Raw genomic sequence first — 15621 nt, 5'->3', positions numbered from 1 at the left:
GTTAACGCTTTATAAACAATTTACTTTATTTATGTATTTTTGATGATCTGTAAGTTTCAACGGTTTAAAAACTGCTTATTTTTGAAAGGGTAATGCCGCGTCCGCATTGGTAAATTTTTCGTGCGTGTCAGCTGATCGTCGCAAATATTTGCGTGCTCGAAGTAAATTGTGCTGGTGTGTAAATACAGGGTATTTACAAAGTTATAACCAATGTTCAACGAAAATCGTAATAAGTTCAGCTCCCTGTATAAATAAAAATAAGCACAACAGCAATGGTTAATTGGTGCCGTATTTTTGTGTCGATTGTCAAAATTTATAAAAATGGTTGCTAATGCTAATTTTCTTTATATCGAATACAGGATGAGTTAAAACGCAGGTACATTATTTTCTCAGTAATTTTAAATAGAACACCTTAATTAATAACTTGGTCTGAAAAATGAAAATATCTCAAAAACTAACAAATTTAGGCATAGGGAATATTACACAAAAATTAAAGTAAGGTAATGATACTTTTCGATGGTGATATAAAATACAGGGTGTTCCATTTAAAATTTCTGAGAAAAGAATGTACTTGTGTTTTGACTCACCCGGTATTTTATATAAGAAAAATTAGCAATATCAACCATTTTTATAAATTTTGACAATCAACAAAAAAATATAGCACCAATAAACCATTGCTGTTGTACTTATTTTTATTTACACAGGGAGCTGAACTTGTTACGTTTTTCATAAAAAAATTGGTTATAACTAGAACTCGGAAAATATGCACTTAAAAAACCCTAAAATATGCATGCAAATATGCACAAAAAACAGTTGAAATATGCACTAAAATATGCTTTTATGCATTTTGCATATTAATAAAAAAACGCAGTAATCCTTGTTTTGAAGGTGTTTAATAATTATTTATTTTATGCCAATGGCCCTAGCTCTCGAAGCTCGAAATAAAAAAATATTTATTTTTTGCCAAAGTTACAAAAAATAGTTATTGAAATTTCAATTACCTACATCATTATATTTATTTATTCTTTATATTTATCACCATCATTCGTTATTATATTATTATTACAACTAAAATTATACATTATTAAAGGTTTTTCTAAATTTTCTGCTGAAGAACTGAGCCGTCTATCTGAATTTTTTCTTGCAAACTGACGATTTATTTATTGCTCTAAAATCGGTTGAGATATGCAAATATAATTTGGTAGGATTTAAGAGGTAGTTATTGCGCATTTTTTGGCATATAACTAAGAATTTTATATTTACCCTTGGCATGCATATGGGTATAAACATTTTAGATATATCCCGTATGCACGCCAATGGTGCATATAAAATTCTTAATTGTATGTCAAAAAATGCGCAATAACTACCTACCTCTTAAAACCTACCAAAATTTCATTTGCACATCTTAACCGGTTTTAGAGTAATAAATAAATCGTCAGTTTGCAAGAAAAAATTCAACGTCCCGTATCTCGGAAACGAAGCATTTGCGGATGTATGTTTATAAAGTAAACTCTCATTATGTTTTCATGCATAATTACCCCTTAAAGTTTGTCGTACTTATTTTGAAACACCCTGTATTGATGAAGAACATGGCTAGCTGTTAAAGTGCCTAACTTTTTTATAATCCAACATAAGCAAATAAATCAAAAAAGAAAATGTTAAGAAAGCTTAAGGCTACAACAAAGTTTTAATTTCAATACTTTATATAGGTCAGAATATTCCACAGGGTGTTCTGAACTTTAACGAAAAAACACAGTATAGCCGTGCGGTGCATCTGTTTAATATGATGCAAATCTTTGAAATGCCGCCCCTTAAATATTATTGAAACTTAACTTTTATTTTTATTAAAAGAAACTACAAAATGAACGAAAACTTTTATTTTAAAAACAAAACATATTTTAAATTAAATGAAAAATATGTATTAACACCACATTAAGTGGGTAGACGCAACATTTGTTTACAATGCTTTTTAAATGCATTAATTTTTTTTTCGAATCCTGAGAAAACTAATTAGTATTTTTGAAAAATTTAAATGCAGAATAAAAGATTACATTATGTATTACCGAGGGCCGAAATTCCCTGAAAATCTCTATAATGTTTATTTGAAAAAGTTACAGGGTGAAAAAAAAAGAGAAAAATTGAGTGTAATTTTTAATTTCAGATATCTTATTCAAAAGAAACTTTTTGTTTATTCTAAGGGAGTTTCGGCCCTCGGTAATAATGTAATCTTTCAGTCTGCGTTTAAATTTTTCGAAAAAAATTTATTAGTTTTTTCAGGATTCGAAAAAAGTGAATGCATTTAAAAAGCAATGCAAGCAAATTTTGCGCCTAGTTCCTGAAGTAACATTTACAGAAATTATAACTTTACCCTTCTGACTTTAATTTTGGCAAACTCGTCAATCTGATTGGTCTAGTCTTGTGGGGATATATATGTGTAACAGCTATTAGTCAGAACTCTATTGAAATCAGTGCTAAATTTTTTAGTTTTGTTTGTCTTAAGGAGCTTTGTAAATAGTTTTTAATTTTGAAAAACTTCTTTCCCCACTAGCTACCGAGACAGGGATTGTTAATAAAATTCTTAGTTTACATACATTTGGGTATAAAGAAATTAGGTCATTTTGGCACAATTAGTTCAAAACCTCTAAAGGTTTCATGGTATCATTCGAAATATATCACGCAATTCTTCTAGATCATTATATCATAAGATTTTTTTCTTTTTCTATTGAAAGTATTGAATGAAGATTCATACAATATTTTTCTAGTGTTTCATCATATATTTCCCTCAATTTAAAAATATCATATAAAAATTTAAAATTTTTATTATGAGTTTCTAGAAGCGAAAATCGATCAATCAAAGAATTAACGGCAATGTCTAAAATATAGATGAACAAATTTATTTTAAATTTAGCTTTATCTGTTAAGCGCTCGTCCACAGATTTTTCGTAGTCAAATAAAGGTTTTTTCTCCTGGCTCGAATTTAATTTTCAGCTGGAAATTCGGAACTTATATCAAAATTTTCTGCAATTTCATTAAATTTTCATTTGGTCATTGGCCATATCGTCTGTAATTTTTCATTTTTTCTACAATTTTTAACAACAGTTTTATACAATCTGACAATTTTTTTTTATTTTACTGATTATGCCGCCCCCCTTGTGATGTCGCCTGATGCGACGGCCTCGCCGCATCATAGCACGGCACGGCCCGATTTTTACACCCGGTATAAAATGACATTTTCCTGTCTAGCAACAATATTATTACACTGATATTCTTAAATAATAAGGCTACAACATACCAAAAAAATCACTCAAATCGGACAACCGGTTTAGTAGATTCGAACATGTCAAACATGTCCCATTTTTAAGGTGTTCCTTTAATTTTGCCGGTGAGTGTATTATTTATTTGAATTATTTTTTGATATCCCTCTTTTTTTTAACACCGCACCGTGCAGAATTTTTGATAGACTTCGGTGGTTTCCCCAAGATATTTAATTTTTTCATTTAATGAATTGATAATTTCAATACTTTGGTTTAATAAAATGTTTCGCTTTTCTAATTTAGTAATAACTGGTTCAGCAATATTTACAAATTTGGTTTGGATATGTGTCGAATTACTTTTTAGTAACAGTTTTTAAAACATCCACACATTTTTTATAGCACCTGAGTTATCTCCATCGAAACTAAAAATGACCCCACTAATTCACTCAAAATTAACGGTTAAGAAATTTACAGAACTTAACCATGTTCCCCATCTAGTTATCACATGTTCAGGTGGTAAGGACACATTAGGTAAACGATCTGTATACAGAATCGATCTCTACTCGCAGAAGGGCTTAAAAATATTTTTTTATATTTTATACAAGGATATTGATAATTGGAAATTCTGTCCTTCCAGTTTCTGCTACTCTATTTAAAGTGTGTGCTGAACAAGTAGCAAATTTGAAAAAGACATTTTTAAATGTTGTCCATCTTTGTTCATTTGGCGCAGCATCACTCAATAATAATAAAAGTTTTTCACTAACATAATGTGAGTGCATATTGTAGAGTCCCCTTCGTCTCTTTTATTCGTCGTATCCTTGCCTTATAAATTGTAAAAGGTAAAGATTAAGGATGTTACCAGAAAGTGGTTCATTGTTAATTTTCAGATTCATTGTTGAGATCTGGGACTCCTAATTTCTCTTTAAATTTTTTTCTGTTGGTAGGTATCGTTTGAGGCAAAAACAGTCTGAAAATATGCAATTTTATTTAATGCATATGCACTTATAAAATTTATCCAAAATATGCAAATATGCACTTAATATGCATTTTGCATATTTCCCGAGCTCTAGTTATAACTTTGTATAAGCCGTATATAACATAACAAACCTTTATATTTTTGTGATGGGAAAGTTAAGAGAATTTCGAATATAAAATAAAATATAGGGTGTTCCATTTAAAAAACATTAGTTTGGTTTGCCACTATGTTATCGAACACCCCGTAACATTCTAATTAATTTCGTAATGTAAAGCTGAAACTTGGCTACAATTTTGGTTATCAACTTTTATTGCTATCTATTACTATAGCGGATCTACTGAGCTTTATCACACTCATCAATCACCCTCTATATTGAATTTAAATTATTTTAGGACGAAACATTTTTTGTCTACCCATGATATTCGTAGCATTCTTCGATAACGCCAACGCTGAAAAGCTGCAAATTTCTTATTTTATGTTACACCTGATTTATGTTACACCGAGACGTGGACGGCACGGCGCGCAGAACAATAGAAGTCGCACGTCCTCGGCACTTCCCGGTCTCGCCCCGTTCCGTCGTAAGATAAATCAGCCAATGCTTTTCATATCGGACGATCCTTCAACGTGCCCCCTCCCGTCCACGTCCCCGTTGCACCATAAATCCGGTTTTAATCTCTAATTGCTTCCATTTCCAGGCCTCAAATCCGTAAAGCAAAGTTGTAAAAACGTAGCAGAGCAACAACCTTGTACTTAGATCCATTCTTAGTTCTTAGGTCTCTACTACATAATAGATGTTTCATTTTCACAAATTTTGCCCTTGCTATTTATATACGCCTTTTAATCTCTTGTGTTTGTTCTGCGTTTTGACTAACCAATGTGCCTAGATATTTGTATGTATCTACCCTTTCTACCTCGATATTATTAATACGGAGTGTCTTGTTGTCTTTTGGATATTTTGTAATGACCATGAATTTTGTTTTCTTTAAATTCATTTTAATCCCTTATATGGTACACTTTTCGTTCAGCCGTTCCAGTATGTTTGTCAGACTTTGTGGAGTTGAAGTGAATATGACAGTGTCATTGTCAAAGGGAGACTATTATTTTCTAATAAACCACTAAATTATTTTCCAAACAAATTTTTTTTTAATTATTTAGTCAATTTGGACGATTAATTTGCCCTAATTAAACAACTTCCAAAAGATAAGATAAAGCAGATAAGTGACTTTTTTATTAGTTATTTAATTGGTGACAATACTATGTAGACACGATTAGTTTATATAACTGATATTATACAGTGATGAGCACGCTAATAACCGGCAAAATAGCTCAAAAGATGGAAAACATAATACATTGCGAAACAAAAAGAGATGAAACTAGTGGAGGTGGAAATTATCGTTATAAACGTATTAATTAACATTACATAGTTTCCCACCTTTAGACGTCTGTGACAGGAGTATTTTATAAAATTCTACTGTCACAGTGACAGTAGTTGTCATACTCCTCTGATACGTCTAAAGGTGGGAAACTATGTAATATAATGTTATTTTAAAACTTCATAAAAAAAACTTCATCTTTCAATTGCCAGATGACGCTAATCAACTACCCTATTTGTTTCAGTTGCAATGTGTGGGAAAAGCTCTCGGTGCTGGTCAGTTAGGATATGGAGAACAAGCCTGCGCTCTCTCCGATGAGATTCCAATAAGAATCGAAAATCGCGATTCAGAGAGCTGGATTGCACTCCGTATTCTAATTGAAAAGTAAGATTGTTTTGTCTTCGCATTGCAACTGAATAATAAAAATGGTATACATTTTTATGTTATTTTAGACGTTTATAACGATAATTTCCACCTCCACTAGTTTCATCTCTTTTTGTTTCGCAATGTATTATGTTTTCCATCTTTTGAGCTACTTTGCCGGTTATTAGCGTGCTTATCACTGTATTTTTACATTTGACATTATACAGTGATGAGCGCGCTAATAACCGGCAAAATAGCTCAAAAGATGGAAAACATAATACATTGCGAAACAAAAAGAGATGAAACTAGTGGAGATGGAAATGATGGTTATAAACATATAAATTAACATTAAATTACATAGTTTCCCACTTTTAGACGTATCAGAGGAGTATAACCAGAGACATGTTAACCGTAGACAAGGCATACTCAGCAAAAAAGCGTAACGCGCAGCAGTCGATCGGTGGTCTAACTATCTCTTTTTACTAAGCGATGAATGGCGTCCTTGATATCGGCGTTACACCTCGATGCACAGAGCGGCCCATAGCTAGCCTAATCTACAGGTTATTATATCTACGAGTATGACAACTGTCACTGTGACAGTAGAATTTTATAAAATACTACTGTCACAGACGTCTAAAGGTGGGAAACTATGTAATAGTTTATAAAATATGTAATAGTTCATATGTAATGTAATGTTAATTTATACGTTTATAACGATCATTTCCACCTCCACTAGTTTCATCTCTTTTTGTTTCGCAATGTATTATGTTTTCCATCTTTTGCGCTATTTTGCCGGTTATTAGCGCGCTCATCACTGTATAAGTCAATGAAGGAAGACAAAGACTTTAAAATCACTCAAACAATATGGAATCTTTAAAGTGTATTTGCTATAAGGAAAAAGATTTCATCAATTTCGAATTTATAGTACCGGTCATATGTGTCCGTTCTGGATAAATATTAGGTCTGGATCCCGCTTATGAAAAAAAGTTGATTAATAGCAAGCTGAAAAGTTGTTAATAGCTTAAGGGTGTCTAGTCGGATAAACTTTGATATATGGGAACACTGGAACAGGGACAGTTTTAATTGTGGAACAGGTTAAAAATTTGGAACGGTCAAACCACAAAAACGGCACATTTATTTTGTCTGACAGAACAGACTTAAACTCTCCGAACAGAGATTAAACTCTCATGCAAAAATCAGACTGCTATTTATCACCTGTCATAATTCCTGTCATTTGACATATTCTACATGTTCCACTCATTAAAACGCCCATTTGGTGATAAATAGCAATCTGATTTTTGCATGAGAGTTTAATCTCTGTTCGGAGAGTTTAAGTCTGTTCTGTCGGACAAAATACATGTGCCGTTTTCGTGGTCTGACCGTTCCAAATTTTTAACCTGCTCTACAATTAAAACTTCCCCTGTTCCAGTGTTCCCATATATCAAAGTTTGTCCGCTTAGATACCCTTAAGTTATTAACAAATTTTCAGCTTGCTATTAATCAACTTTTTTTTCATACGCGGAATACAGACCTATATACTAAATTCGCTATCCATATTCGCAAAAATATATTCAAAAAAAAAGCAAGAAAAAAACACGAATGACAGCAATTTTGTTTTTTACCCCTTAACTTTTTTCCAAGGGGATATATGTATAGACATTGCTCTTCAGAAAATAAACTTCCATCCTTTTTCTTTAAAATGGTGTTCGGTAGAAGTCTCTATGATTTATAGTTTTCAAAATATGATTTTTCAAAGTTCGACACTCACAGCGATTTTGGGCCATTTTCCTTGTTACTTCTCAAACATTGTTCTGTAACTTTTTTCTACGTAGCTTAGGTATACGCAATGTAATAGGAACATGTATTAGGAAGAAAAGTCAATTTTAAAATGGTCTATTGTAGAAGGCTGTATGACTATTTTTAAGCAAGATATGGTTGTTCAAAATTTTATACTTTTAATGATTTTTAATATATTTTACGATTATTTTTAAATTTCTCATTATAACTATTTTTATTGTATACAGCAATGAGCGCACTAATAACCGGTAAAATAGCACAAAAGATGGAAAACGTATTAAGTTGTGAGATAAAAAGAAATGAAACTAGTCGAGCTGGGACATTTAGCGATATTAACCTATAAATTTACATTATATTCATTGTTTCCCACCTTTAGACGTATCGCACGAGTTTGGCAACTACCACTGTCACAGTGACAGTTTTAGTTGACATACTCCTCTGATACGTGTAAAGGTGGGAAACAATCAATATAATATAAATTTATAGGGTAATATCGCTTAATGTCCCAGCTCGACTAGTTACATTTCTTTTTATCTCACAACTTAATACGTTTTTCACCTTTTGTGCTATTTTGCCGGTTATTAGGACGCTCATCACTATATTTAGATACAGTCGGAAAAATGAAAGAATACCCATGAATGATCACATCAATCACTTATTTTGTATTTGCTATCTTTTTCTATAACAAACGTTTGTTATTTATAGAAAAAGATAGCAAATACAAAATAAATGATTGATGTGATCGTTCATGGGTATTATTTCATTTTTCCAACTGTATATATACATTGTACTCGTAGAACAAAAAAGAAAGGTTATTTTATTTACTTTAAATGGTCTATTGTAAAAAATTCTAGGACTATTTTTAAACAAGATATGTTTTTTCATGCCATATGGAAAATTTTTATATTATTAACTGTATGAAACAAATATATTCTTTATAAAATGCTCTGCATAGTCTAAAACCTAAGATCCAATCATCAGATATAAAATTTTATCAAGAGTTTACGAGGTATGTATGTTAAAAATATGAATTTCGCTCAAGAGTAAAGTACCTTTATATTTCCCAATATCGAAAAGTGTTATTAAGAAAAGTTATTTGGAATCAAAAATTATGTTATAATATGCAAGTATATTGTTCTAATAGAAAAATATATAAAAAATTTTAATTTTTTCTCAAATTACGGATACCCTTGGATCTCCTACGGATATCTTGTTTAAAAATAGTCCTAGAATTTTTGGCAATATACCATTTTAAATTAAAGAAAATAAGCTTTTTTATTCCACAACGTATTACAACAAAAAAAGTCAAAATGAGAAATTTAAAAAATAATCATTAAAAATATCAAAAATCAATAAAAGTATAAAACCTTGAAAAACCATAATTTGCTTAAAAAGAGCCGTACAACCTTATACAGTAGACTTAACTATTTTAAAGGTAATCTACTTTTCTTTCTGCTAAATTTACCATTGTATATACCTAGAAATGCGTAGAAAAAAGTTACAGAACAATGTTAGTGAAATAATGGGGAAAATGGTCCAAAAATGCTGTGTGCGACGAAATTTAAAAAATCTTAATTCAGAAACTATAAATTCTAGAGACTGTTATCAAACTTCATTTTAAGGAGGAAGGGCGGAAGTTTATTTTTCGCTGAAGCAATGCCTATACCTATATCCCTGTGGAAAAAAAGTTATGGGGCAAAAAACAAAATTGCTGTCTTTCGTGTTTTTTTCTTGCTTTTCTTTTAAATATATTTTTGTAAAAAAAAATATTTTTGACTTTAAAATGTGACATCTCGATAACAGATTTAACCTGGAACAATTTTTCTGTAGACGTGTTTGTACCAAAAATGCATAGAACTCACCATAATTCACCCTGTGCCTAGGGAGTAATTCACCCCGTTCTCAAAAACGCAGCCATTTAAATGGTAGCACTCCGCGGTTTTTTCACATTTAGAGGTCCACTGACAATATGAGACAATAAAATCACGTTAACCTTGTAGTTCCTTTTAGCTCTCTTATTTTGAACATAATCAATAGCCTAATATGTCAGGTCGCTTCTCAAAATTATTAATGTCATACATTTTTCTGCTTTTAAAATTGCAACATTTCACTCTGTGATTTCTTGTTCAACGTAAAATTGGGTCACAGTTACACCTAGTTTCGTTTTATACAACGAATCACAATAATTATGTTTATTTCATGATGCACCCGAGTGTAAAATAATGTAATTATAAATGGTTTTTTTTGTTATTAAAGATAAATAGCTCTGCTTGTTAATTGACCGAAAACTCAACATCACTGTTAAACTAATTCATTAAAAAAATACTGTAAAGAGATTAAAAAGCATGGATTTTTAAACGGTACAACGTTTCAAGAATTATTGGATTCCCGATGTTACTATTATTTTGTTTAAATCGAGAATTTCAATCTTATAATGGGTTAAACAAACTATGCACAAGTGTAGATTGAAAGGACAGCAATTTACATTTTCACTGACGGAATTCGTTTCACAGTCTTTTCAAAATGGCGAATACGACTGTAAGTGTCGGCGTGGAGTTAATAAGTAAAGCATTACTAGAAGAATGTCGAAAATTAGAAAAAAATCAGAAGGAGTAGGCCTCTTTAAACCAAAATAAACGAAGAGAATAGACATCAGCGCTTCCTGATCCACTCTTTTCTCACTTCCTAATTTTTGCTAACTCTGGACAATAGCGAGTGTGGATAGTTTTGATTTTTGATTTTATGTCGCCTATATTTAATCCAGATAAATGTAGCTCTTTTAATACAGACCGGTATGCATTTTCACGGATGTTTATTTTATGGTAGTCCTCAGATTGAATATTCCACAGGCACATGATTATGATATATTTTTAGAAATATATGCATATGTTCGTCTTTCCATTGAAAAGCCATTTTATGTATCAAAAAAAAATTTTCAACTGCGTTTTGATGGCATGGAATGTTCAATGATCCGAAAAAAACAAGTTTACACTTTACACTAGGGGTTCACGGTGGATGAATCATCCAGCCAGTTCATCGAAAGTAGGAAGACGTTCTACTTTGGATGTGCATCTTGGATGAAATGCAGATGAAGAGTATGTTTATACCAGTGATTCCCAAAGTGGTCCAGGTGGACCCCCAGGGGTCCACGAGGGACTCAACGGGGGTCTACGTTGGCGTGAAATAAAAATGGGGGTTCACAAGTTGCAAGTGAGGGTCCACGAAAATTTTATAGCGATTTGGTATTTATTTAAACAAATTTGCATTTTTTTATTGTAAAATATCAATGAAAAAAATAATATTTTAATAGTAGTGACTCAAAAATGTTATTATAATGCATCATAACAAGTTATTTTGATTAAAAACAAGTTTTTGATCAAATTTTAGTGTAGAAAACGTTAAAATACCGTTTTTTACATTTTCCTCCATTCCCAAAACACATGTCTTTCGATTTGACTGAGAATTTGCCCACAGATAGCCAAAACACAGGACTTTAAGTGGTTAAAAGAATTTGTATCGTTTTACAATACAAAAAAAAATAAGTGGAAGAATATCAGAGTCAAAAATATAGGCGTCTACTGTAAGTACAATTAATTCGGAAAATATCGACCATACGAAAAAAATGGTTAAGAAAATTATAATAATTATTGTAAACTATTTTACCATTTTTGTCGAAAAGTTGAGAATTGCGGAGATATTGAACAAAAACCACTGCTATCAAATCAATCAGGGCTTATGCTCGCGCCTTTACCGCATACGTACTACCTGAAATATTGATTTTAGCAAAAACATGAAAGAGATCAAAATTGTATAACTAATAATAACCGAGATAATTCAATAATTATGCTGTAACTGTCACTCTTTCCCCCATAACTCGGAAGATATCGACTGCACAAAAAAATTTATAATAGAATAAATTATACGAAATCATATTTTCCACAGCTTCAGTCCTTACACTTGTCGAAAAGTTAAATATGGCGGAGATATTGAGCAAAAACGGTTCTCCTTTATTCGCGATTTTTAATTTACACTACTATTGACCCCCTTAAGATGCTTGGGTAGCTCGGCATGCAAGATCAAATGCTAACCCGACTGTACTATATAATTTTGACTCTTTATTGCATGTAACTTTTCTTGTATTGTAAAACTATACAAATTCTTTTAACCACTAAATTCCTGTGTTTTGGCTATCTGTGGGCAAATTTTCAGCCAAATAGAAGAACATGTATTTTGGGAATGGAGGAAAATGGAAAAAACAGTATTTTAACGTTTTCTACGCTAAGCTAAAGTTTGATCAACAACTTGTTTTAGAACAAAGAACTTGTTATAACGCCTAATAATCACATTTTAGACAACCCTTCGATTAAAAAAATAATTTTTTCAATTGATAATTTACGATAAAAAAATGCAAATTTGTTTAAATAGATTCCAAATCACTGTAAAATCGCTTAAAATGATATTTTGAGAAAAGAAAAGAAGACGAAAAAGACCTTCAATGTCTTATTTTTACCCACCCCCCCCCCCCCCCATATCTTTGATTGGAAGTATGGTAAAAATGTAGCAGCAGGGGGTCCACCGAAACCAGTATATTTTTTTAAAGTGGTCTACGCGAAAAAATTGTTAGGGAACCTCTGGTTTATACCTTTCATTGTGGATGAATCATCCGCAATGTACATCTAAAGTGAATAAGTAAATTCGCCTAAAGGCCCGTTTTCACGGTACACTTTGGATGATCATCCCGGATGAATCATCCAAAGTGATTACGACGATGAAAGTAATTATCGTTTACATGGATCACCAAGACTGAACTAGTCTGTTCATTTACAAATGGCGCCGACTGAATTGTACGTGCTGGAATTGGCATAATAAGTGAATATCTTTTAAATGAAATTAGACATGTACTTGAAAAACAAAAGATTAGAAAAAAAACGACGTTGGCACAGTATAAAGAGGGACAGTAAAACCACTCTCCGAAAAATCTGTAGTCGCGCATGGCGACCGCGCAATGTTCTTAGTCGCTTTTGCCCCACTCTCGCATTGCTAGTCGCACAGAAACGTACGAGTTTTAACAGGGAAAACCCGCATCCACCATCGGTGAATTATCAATTGCGTACTGCCGGTATTACTTCTTGAGATCAAAGTGCCGACAGAGTAGTGGTTTTACTGTGCCTCTTTATACTGTGACGTTGGTGGGTAACGCCGTGGATAATTCGACACTACAAAATGGGGGCATCAACGTGTTTGTTAAAGGAATGGTCTACAGAAGATCAAGCCATGTTAAAAAACCATCTAAGAACAAAACACAACGTACAAACACAACAACTACGCACTTTAAACGCGACAATAAACAACCACGTGGACCTGCTGCCGCCGTTCACTAGTCACTGCCGATGAATCACAGGAACAAATGCATGTTTAAATGGTTAACAAAACACAACGTACAAACACAACAACTACGCACTTTAAACGCGACAATAAACAACCACGTGGACCTGTTGCCGTCGTTCACTAGTCACTGCCGATGAATCACAGGAACAAATGCATGTTTACATGGTTCACTTTGGATGATTCATCCGAGATGCATCCCCTAAAGTGAACAAAAGTAGAACTCGGTTCAACTTCGTTCAATATTCATTTTGGATTTTACACGATTCATTTATTTTTCACTTTGGATGATTCATCCGGGATGATCATCCAAAGTGTACCGTGAAAACGCGCCTTTATCTCAACAGGATGAAAGGCTTCTTTCAACGTGTTGGTATTTTTGAGAAAAAAAATTCTTCTAAAGATTTTCGGGGCCGTAAATGAAAATGGGCTATGGCGTCGAAGATGCAACTTTGAACTACATATATCAATTAAACACCGATCCAGATATTGTGAAATTCGTTAAAATGCAGAGACTTAAATGGGCTGGATATATTGCCAAGATGTCAGATCACGAATACACGAAGAGATTAACTTTTTCAAAACCAGAGGGCACAAGAAGTAGATGACGACCACGAAGAAGATGGATTGATGATGTGGAAGAAGACCTAAAGATTCTAAGGGTCAGAAGATGCTAGGAATCGACAGGAGTAGCGACTTCTTTGCGAGAAGGCCAAAATCCACAACGGATTATCGAGCCACTTATGATGATGATGACAATATAGACGCGATCGCATTAAAACCCACGTTGCGTAATTTTCAACGAAAACTTTTCGTTTATAAATTCGCAAAATCTGTGTGTTATTGCATTGCCGCTCCTGCAATACTTAGAGCAGATTTATCGATTGATTCGTATGTAGTTTTGTCTTCTAAATCCAAATCTGAAAACGGCATTTCGATATCTCTAACCGTCTTCGAGATAATCGACCTCAAAGTCTAAAATGTGACGTCACAATCCTTTTATTTTCTGCCGACACACTAAACGTCAGCTGAAATCGTTACTAGTAAGTAGGCTAGTTTTTTAATCTGAATTTGTTAAGCAAAGCATATGTTATTTACATTGTTTGTGTTTGACACTTCGTGAATGTCAAACTAAATTTTAAATAATGGTAGGGGAGCCCAAGCGGGGATTTTTGCAGTTACTCGAGCGCGTCAGATTATCATATGGGGAGAAACCTGGTACCCTGCAGATGTACCTCTACCATATATTGGCTCTTAACACAGGGGAGTTCGTTAAGGGAGGCCCGAAAAAAAAATCTATCCTTAAAAATACTCGAAATTGTCAGATTAAGATAAGGTAAGTTAAGTACATGCAAAAGAGTGTATATTTCAAAAATCTGACGATTTGAGCAGGGCGTAAGGAAATGGGTGAGTCCCAAAGTTTCACAAGAAAAATGCAAATATTTCGCGAAATGAATGACAGATCGAAAAACTAAAAAATATGTTCTTAATATTTTTTAAAAATCTATCGAATGATACCAAACACGACTTCCCGCGGAGAGGGGTGGGGGTAAATTTAATATTTTAAATACGAATCCCGCGATATTTCGCGAAAGGAACATCAGATCGAAAAACTGTAAAATACACTTATTTAATATTTTTGAAAAATCTATCTAATGGCATCAAACACGACCCCCCACGGAGGTGAGGTGGGGGGTTACTTTAAAATCTTAAATAGGAGCCCCCATTTTTTTATTGCAGATTTGGATTTCTTACAAAAAAATAGGTAACTTTTATTCGAAACATTTTTTCGAATTATGCACAGATGGCGTTATAATCGGAAAAAACGATTGTTGGAAATGGAAAATTAAATTAAAAAATGGCAAGCGCCCACTAAAATGGAAAACTTTACTTAACTTTTTTTGGTTTTAGGACCTACTCTTAACAACCCAATAACGCTCGAGTGACTGCACATTTAGCATACTTTGCTCCCCTACCATAAAGTATTAATAAAATATCAAGGACATTTGATAGTGAATTTAATTATTATATAAAATAAATACGATGTTCAAAAATACAATTTGAGTATAAATATTTTGAAAGCAATAATCTATTAACAATTTTAAAAACGAGTACGAGTACGAATACGAGTACGAATATACGGCCTCCCTTTTAATGGGAGTAATGATAAATGGACTGTTCCATTTGTTATGAAATGAAAATTGTTATTATAGTCGGTTCGCTAAACTCAGACACAACTGGCTAGTGATTTTAGGTTTGTTTTTTGTTTTTTACCAAAATTGGCAAGATTACTAATTATTTAGTAATTATTAACTATTTAGTAATTATTATTTTTGCCAAATTGGTAAAATTACTGACTAAAATCACTAGCCAGTTGTGTCTGAGTTTAGCACGAACTGACTATATGAAATGTTGTTTGGAATAAAAAATTATGGTCTGATATGTGCAATTACATCCTTCTAATGGAAAAAAA

The 15621-nt window shown here is 32.6% G+C and overlaps 1 protein-coding gene across 2 annotated transcripts in view; it reads right to left on the bottom strand.

The window, feature by feature from the left end:
• The window catches only part of LOC114334512 (palmitoyltransferase ZDHHC8), a 102151-nt gene that overhangs the window by 64481 nt on the left and 22049 nt on the right, over positions 1–15621 (bottom strand). The window lies entirely within an intron of this gene.

The sequence above is a fragment of the Diabrotica virgifera genome, chromosome 2 (assembly GCF_917563875.1).
Source record: "Diabrotica virgifera virgifera chromosome 2, PGI_DIABVI_V3a".
Classification (NCBI taxonomy): Eukaryota; Metazoa; Arthropoda; class Insecta; order Coleoptera; family Chrysomelidae; genus Diabrotica; species Diabrotica virgifera.
Note: the sequence above shows the minus strand (reverse complement) of the source record. Positions and strands in the feature narration are given on the sequence as shown.